The following is a 7,478-nucleotide window of genomic DNA, read 5'->3' as shown; positions in this document are numbered from 1 at the left end:
TGTTTTATGTTAGCACCACGCCAAAATGAAAACCGAAGTATGCTACTTGAGAAACTGAGATGTGTACCTTCCCAATCAGTATTAACCCAATAATAGTATTTACATTGTTCAGAGCCTAGCAAAACATGAGACGAGTCCATGTTGCTATCATGCACCGTGAATAAACCTAGCCTTTTATCTTTCTCGGGTATATGACTTTGCTCGCCTACAAATTCAGTGCCGCATATATATAAAAATCTGATTGCAGGGAGAAGAATATTAGGTGGAGAAGCTAAACTTAACTTTCATAGATGTTCAAAAGAATAGTGCCAATCTATCTGTCCTAAAACTTATAGATGAATAATTGGATTTAAGAGGCAAACTTGAAGGCATTTTCTTCTTTTTGACAACCCGCTCCTATGCAGGGAGAAGAATACTATGTGGAGAAGCTTAATTTAACGTTCATAGATGTAGAAAAATTATAGTGTCAAAATTATAGAAGCAAACCTGAAGGCATTTTCTTTTCTTTCTGACAACCTACTCCTACGGGGTTGATTAATGAGTACACACGCACTACATAGCAATAGAATCAGGAAATCATTAGTTCCAGAACACATGTCATTCAGAGGGCAAACTCCATGTTGATTTTGCAGTAGCGTATCTTGTCTTGGTTCTCGTCCCAGCCAATGAATCAATCCATGTGACGTCCTGTTAAACCGCAGGAACACAATTACCAACCCATGGAAATCAAATCGAATCAAGGAAGAAAATCATATCCTCACGAATGACGAGTGATAGGTATTATTGGCCGCTGCTGCGGTGATTAGGGTGATAGAGTACCTGTGTGTTGTTGCAGAGGAAGGAACAACCGGCATGGAGGGAGGACCGGAGGAGGCACGACGTCCAAATTTGGATGACCTCTCACCTACGGATGCCGGCCAGGCGAGCTGGCAAGTTGAGATGGCCCTTCCGCTCGGGTTCATGGTCGTGCAAGGGTGGCTAGGAAATTGCCATGGCGCTGATCGCGTCACTGGGAGGGTGATGGTTCTCCGTCGCTGCCACCGCCGCCCGCTTCATCTTGGACTCCTGGTTGTCACCATTCGACGCCGCTGCCACCGCTGGCGATAGAGTTTGCGAGGGACTACCGTGAGAGAGGGTGGAACCATTGAAAAGAAGGAGTTCGCCCGCCATTGTTGTTGCCGTCACCTCTCTCCCTTGTGGCGGCGGCGGCAATCAGATCGGGAGGATTTGGGGGCGTGACCATGAGAGGAGGTGGGGAATGTGCGTGCCGTGAACCCCCTGAGACATCCAGTCATCCAACGGGCTGGGCTTCAATAGCAGCCCAATTAACCACAGGTCTTGAAAAAAGTCCCCGGAGTAGCAGCCCATTAGGACAGATGGCCCAAGTCGTAGTAAACTGGCAACGAAATGACGATCTAACGATCAGAAATGGTTCCAACGCGAAACTAACAGCCAAAATCGCTGATAGCGTGAGAGGACTCGGATTGGGTGCGGTTATACTGTCCTTAATAAGCAAACAACACATAGAAAACAGAATGCCAAAAACAGACCAGTCTGTAGTAATCTGTAACTCTCGAATACTTCTGTAACTCCAAAAATTCGGAAATAAATTGGTGGGCATGAGGAATTTGTCTATTAATCTTCTGCAAAAAGAATCAACTTAAAATCGCTCTTCTGTAAAAAAATCAGCTAATCTCGTGAGCGCAAAGTTTATGTTTTTTATAGCAAGATCGCATTAACTTTCACCTGAGTCTTCCCAAAGGTTCTACTTGGCACTTTATTGAAACAAAAGCTATAAACATGATTGCTACAGTAGCATAATCATGTGGACACACAAAAACAGTAGGGGTAAATATTGGGTTGTCTCCCAACAAGCGCTTTTCTTTAATGCCCATGATGATTTCAATGATGCTCACATAAAAGATAAGAATTGAAACATAACGGGAGCATCATGAAGCATATGACTAGCACATTTAAGTATAACCCACTTTCTATGCCTAGGGATCTTGTGAGCAAACAACTTATGGGAACAAGAATCAACTATCATAGGAAGACCGAAGACAAAACAAGCATAACTTCAAAACTTTCAATACATAGAGAGGAAACTTGATATTATTGCAACTCCTACAAGCATATACTCCTTTCTCATAATAATTTTCAGTAGCATCATGAATGAATTAAACAATATAACTATCACATAAAGCATTTTTTTCATGATGCACAAGCATAGAAATTGTATTACTCTCCACATAAGCAAATTTCTTCTCATGAATAGTAGTGGGAGCAAACTCAACAAAATAACTATCATGTGAGGCATAATCCAATTGAAAATTAAAATCAAGATGACAAGTTTCATGGTTATCATTATTCTTTATAGCATACATGTCATCACAATAATCATCATAGATAGGAACTTTATTCTCATAATTAATTGGAACCTCTTCTAAAATAGTGAATTCATCACTAAATAAAGTCACGACCTCTCCAAATCCACTTTCATAATTATCACAATAAGATTCAACACCCTCCAAAATAGTGGGATCATTACTTCCTAAAGTTGAAACTCTTCCAAACCCACTTTCATCAACATAATCATCATAAATAGGAGGCATGCTATCATCAAAATAAATTGGTCATCAAAACTTGGGGGACAAAAAAATATCATATTCGTCAAACATAGCAACCCCAAGCTTGTAGCTTTGCATATCATTAGCATCATAGATATTCAAGCAATTCATACTAACAACATTGCAATCATGCTCATCATTCACATATTTTATGCCAAACATTTTAATGCATTCTTTTTCTAACACTTTGGCACAATCTTCCTTTCCATCATTTTCACGAAAGACATTCAAAAGATGAAGCATATGAGGCACCCTCAATTCCATTTTTTTGTAGTTTTATTTTATATACTAAACTAGAGATAAAACAAGAAACTAAAAGATTCAATTGCAAGATCTAAAGATATACCTTCAAGCACTAACCTCCCCGGCAACGACGCCAAAAAATAGCTTGATGTCTACTACACAACCTTCTTCTTGTAGACGTTGTTGGGCCTACAAGTGCAGAGGTTTGTAGGACATTAGCAAATTTCCCTCAAATGGATGACCTAAGGTTTATCAATCCGTGGGAGGCGTAGGATGAAGATGGTCTCTCTCAAACAACCCTGCAACCAAATAACAAAGAGTCTCTTGTGTCCCCAACACACCCAATACAATGGTAAATTGCATAGGTGCACTAGTTCGGCGAAGAGATGGTGATACAAGTGCAATATGGATGGTAGATATAGGTTTTTGTAATCTGAAAATATAAAAACAGCAAGGTAGCAAGTAGTAAAAGTGAGCGAAAATGGTATTGCAATGCTTGGAAACAAGGCCTAGGGTTCATACTTTCACTAGTGGAAGTTCTCTCAACAATAATAACATAATTGGATCATATAACTATCCCTCAACATGCAACAAAGAGTCACTCCAAAGTCACTAATAGCGGTGAACAAACGAAGAGATTGCTGTAGGGTACGAAACCACCTCAAAGTTATTCTTTCCGATCAATCCATTGGGCTATTCCTATAAGTGTCACAAACAACCCTAGAGTTCATAGTGAAATAACACCTTAAGACACACATCAACCAAAACCCTAATGTCACCTAGATACTCCAATGTAACCTCAAGTATCCGTGGGTATGATTGTACGATATGCATCACACAATCTCATATTCATCTATTCAAACCAACACAAAGAACTTCAAAGAGTGCCCCAAAGTTTCTACCGGAGAGTCAAGAGGAAAACGTGTGCCAAACCCTATGCATAAGTTCACAAGGTCACTGAACCCGCAAGTTGATCACCAAAACATACATCAAGTAGATCACGTGATATCCCATTGTCACCACAGATAAGCACATGCAAGACATACATCAAGTGTTCTCAAATCCTTAAAGACTCAATACGATAAGATAACTTCAAAGGGAAACTCAATCCATTACAAGAAGGTAGAGGGGGAGAAACATCATAAGATCCAACTATAATAGCAAAGCTCATGATACATCAAGATCGTGCCATATTAAGAACACGAGAGAGAGAGAGATCAAACACATAGCTACTGGTACATACCCCGAGGGTGAACTACTCCCTCCTCGTCATGGAGAGCACCGGGATGATGAAGATGGCCATCGGTGATGGATTCCCCCTCCGGCAGGGTGCCGGAACGGGCTCTCGAGAGGTTTTTGGTGGCTACAGAGGCTTGCGGCGGCGGAACTCCCGATCTAGGTTATTTTCTGGAGGTTTGGATATTTATAGGAGGGTTTGGCGTCAAGAACAAGTTAGGGGGCCCCTCGAGGAGTCCACGAGGCACAGGGGCGCGCCCCTACCCTCGTGGGCCCCATGGGACTCCTTTGTGATAACTTTTTGTTCCAGTATTTTTTATATTCTTTCCAGAAAAAACCTCAGTTGATTTTCAGCACATTCCGAGAACTTTAATTTCTGCACAAAAATAATACCATGGTAGTTCTGCTGAAAACAACGTCAATCCGGGTTAGTTCTAACCAAATCATACCAAAAGCATGTAAAAATATTATAAACATGGCATGAATACATAAAAAATTATAGATACGTTGGAGACGTATCACCTTCCCCAAGTTGCTTTCCACTCAAATCATCTTTCCACCATATCCAAATCTGTGAGAGAGAGTTGAGTGTTGGGGAGACTATCATTTGAAGCACAAGAGCAAGGAGTTCATCATCAACACATCATTTATTACCTTCTGAAGAGTGGTGTCTCCTAGATTGGTTAGGTGTCGCTTGGGAGCCTCCGTCAAGTTGTGGAGTTGAACCAAGAAGTTTGTAAGGGCAAGAAGATCGCCTACTTCGTGAAGAACTACCCGAGTGATGCAAGTCCTTCATGGGCGATGGTCATGGTGGGATAGACAAGGTTGCTTCTTCGTAGACCCTTCGTGGGTGGAGCCCTCCGTGGACTCGCGCAATTGTTACCCTTTGTGGGTTGAAGTCTCTATCAACGTGGATTTACGATAGCACCACCTACCGGAACCACGCCAAAAATCTCTGTGTCTTCATTGCGTTTACACACTCCAATCCCATCCCTTTACTTTCTTGCAATTAGCATGCTTTACTCTTTCCGCTGCATAGACTCTTGGCATGCTTGCTTGAAATGTACGGTGAATGCTTAAACTTGTGCTAAAACTCCACCTTAACTTGAAGAACTTAAAAATTGTCACTTTTACTTGTTGAGTGTCTAATCACCCCTCTCTAGACCCCTCTTCTCGATCTTTTCACATGGTAAATTTATTTTTTTCTTTATTCTTGCCATGTCAATTTTTTTACTTTTTTTTATTTTGTTCATGGCAAACTTAACTTTTTTTGCCATGACAAATTTACCCTTATCGCCATGGCAATTTTAATTTCACATACATGGCATTTTTTTACGTTTATCGCTCTTGACAAATTTACATTTTGATGAAGCATGGCAAGTTCCCTTTTTATTTTTTGCCATGCAAAAAATACTTTACATCCATGGCAACTTTTTGTCTTTTTTTTACTTTTTAGCATGGTAATTTAATTTTTATTGCCCTGACATTGTTACTTTATTTTTTTCATGGCAAACATAATTTTTTTATTACCATGGCAAATTTACCTTTATCGACATGACAATTTTAATTTCACATACATGGCCATTTTTACTTTTATCGCTCATGACAAACATTTTTATGGAGCATGGCAAGTTCACTTTTTATTTTTTGCCATGGCAAAATACTTTACATCCATGGCAATTTTTTGCCTTAAAATACATTACCATGGCAAACATACTATACATCCTATATTGCCATGGAAATTTACATTCATTTACCACCACAATAATATGCACAATATCCAATGTCAAGTTTACTTTATAGCACATGGCAAATTTTTACTCATACCCACGTAAATTGAACTTCACAACTTATGTCAAATTTAGTCTATAGTCCACGGCAAATGTAGGTTACAGCCATGGCAAAATAACTTTACAACCTATGGCAAGTTTAGGTTTTTGTACTCATGGCAAACCTACTTTATGTGCCATGGCATACATACTCTATGTACCATGGCACTTTCTACTACACAATGCATGGCACAATTTTTTTGTTCTCTACAATGGCGAATGTATCTTATTATTTATTATCATGACACTTTTTTTCACAATATTTTCTGTTCTTTTGGATCATCTCCTCAAAACACAACGAAAATTTACGTTCTAACATGGTATTTTGTTAATGTCCTTGTGTGTTTAAGATATGGCGGACCTACTTATGTGTGAATAGCAGTTGTAAATTTTCATATATGTCATTTTTATTTTTGGCAAACTTATGATCAATCACACCTGACATCAACTTTTTCTGTGTCTTTATCCAATTAGTAATTTAAAGTCAGGTCTATCCACTACTTTTTAAGTTTTTTTTGTATCATCACAGTAAAACTGGACCTTTTTTGTGGCCCAAACTGTCCTGCTCTTGTTCCCGCTGAAAAAGCCCCAGGGCCACTCAGCTCCTAGGTGGTCGTTCGAGTCCGCTCCCAGCACCCATTCCTATCAAGCGTTTTTGTTGGAGAGGATGGCTTCCTCCTACCGAACATTCGGGAGATATTGATGTCCTTTTTAAAAGTATTTTGGAGCACTGATTTTTTGCCCACATATTCAAAAATATCATTTAATCATGAAAATTTCCACCTATGAAGAAAAACTATTTTTGTAAAAAAATCAATTTCACTTTTAATTTGTTGAATTTTGCTGTTCATACCAAGCTTTTGAGCTCTACAATGGCACTTTCGATCTCTAATAGCACCCAAAAATTGAGCCAATACCCAAAACTATCATTATTGGTATTTTGCTCAAAAACTAGCTCACACCTATATATGCATGGGGAATAAAGAGTATGGGTAGGCACCCATATTTTGTTACCAAAGACCCATATATGGGTCTTGGCTAGGTGAATATCAGAAATCAGTCTCTACATATTTATTTAGCTGTGAGTTTCATGCCATCTGGGTCAATTTCCTTTCCCAGGTCAGTAAGATTATCTCACTACTACTCTCACTGTCCATCAGTTGTAGTCAATTACCTTGGGCTGTAGAACACTAACTGGATCTTGTTTACTTCCCACACATGGATGCCGTGTGACCCGTCGTCTCGAATGAAGGGCAAAAACATAAATTGTAGTCTGATCAAGGAGAAATGGTTTTCAGAGAGTTGCAAAAGCAAAAAAGAATTGTTGTAGTCTGTCAGACAACCTCTGAGCCACACTGCACCAGTGTGACCTATCCATCCGACCAAAAATCATGGTGTACCGCTCAGTGAAATTTCACCTCGCCACACCGCCAAATCCCGGGTCTGCGTCGGGCGACTCCATTGTCGGCCGCTCAGCGACCACTCCTACAGTCACTCGACCACACCGCTAGCCATCGCTTGGGACCGCCCGCCATGATCTCTG

The 7,478-nt window shown here is 40.0% G+C and overlaps 1 long non-coding RNA gene across 1 annotated transcript; it reads right to left on the bottom strand.

Annotated features, from left to right (window-relative positions):
• Positions 1-420: 420 nt before the first annotated feature.
• LOC123092361 (uncharacterized) lies at positions 421-1,263 on the bottom strand. The gene is made up of 2 exons (XR_006444500.1): positions 820-1,263; positions 421-687 (listed from the first exon to the last, which is right to left on the bottom strand). It is a non-coding gene; the product is annotated as an uncharacterized lncRNA (long non-coding RNA).
• Positions 1,264-7,478: the final 6,215 nt, after the last annotated feature.

The sequence above is a fragment of the Triticum aestivum genome, chromosome 4B (genome assembly GCF_018294505.1).
Source record: "Triticum aestivum cultivar Chinese Spring chromosome 4B, IWGSC CS RefSeq v2.1, whole genome shotgun sequence".
Classification (NCBI taxonomy): Eukaryota; Viridiplantae; Streptophyta; class Magnoliopsida; order Poales; family Poaceae; genus Triticum; species Triticum aestivum.
The sequence above is the reverse complement of the archived record's forward strand: the minus strand, read 5'-3'. Positions and strand labels throughout refer to the sequence as shown.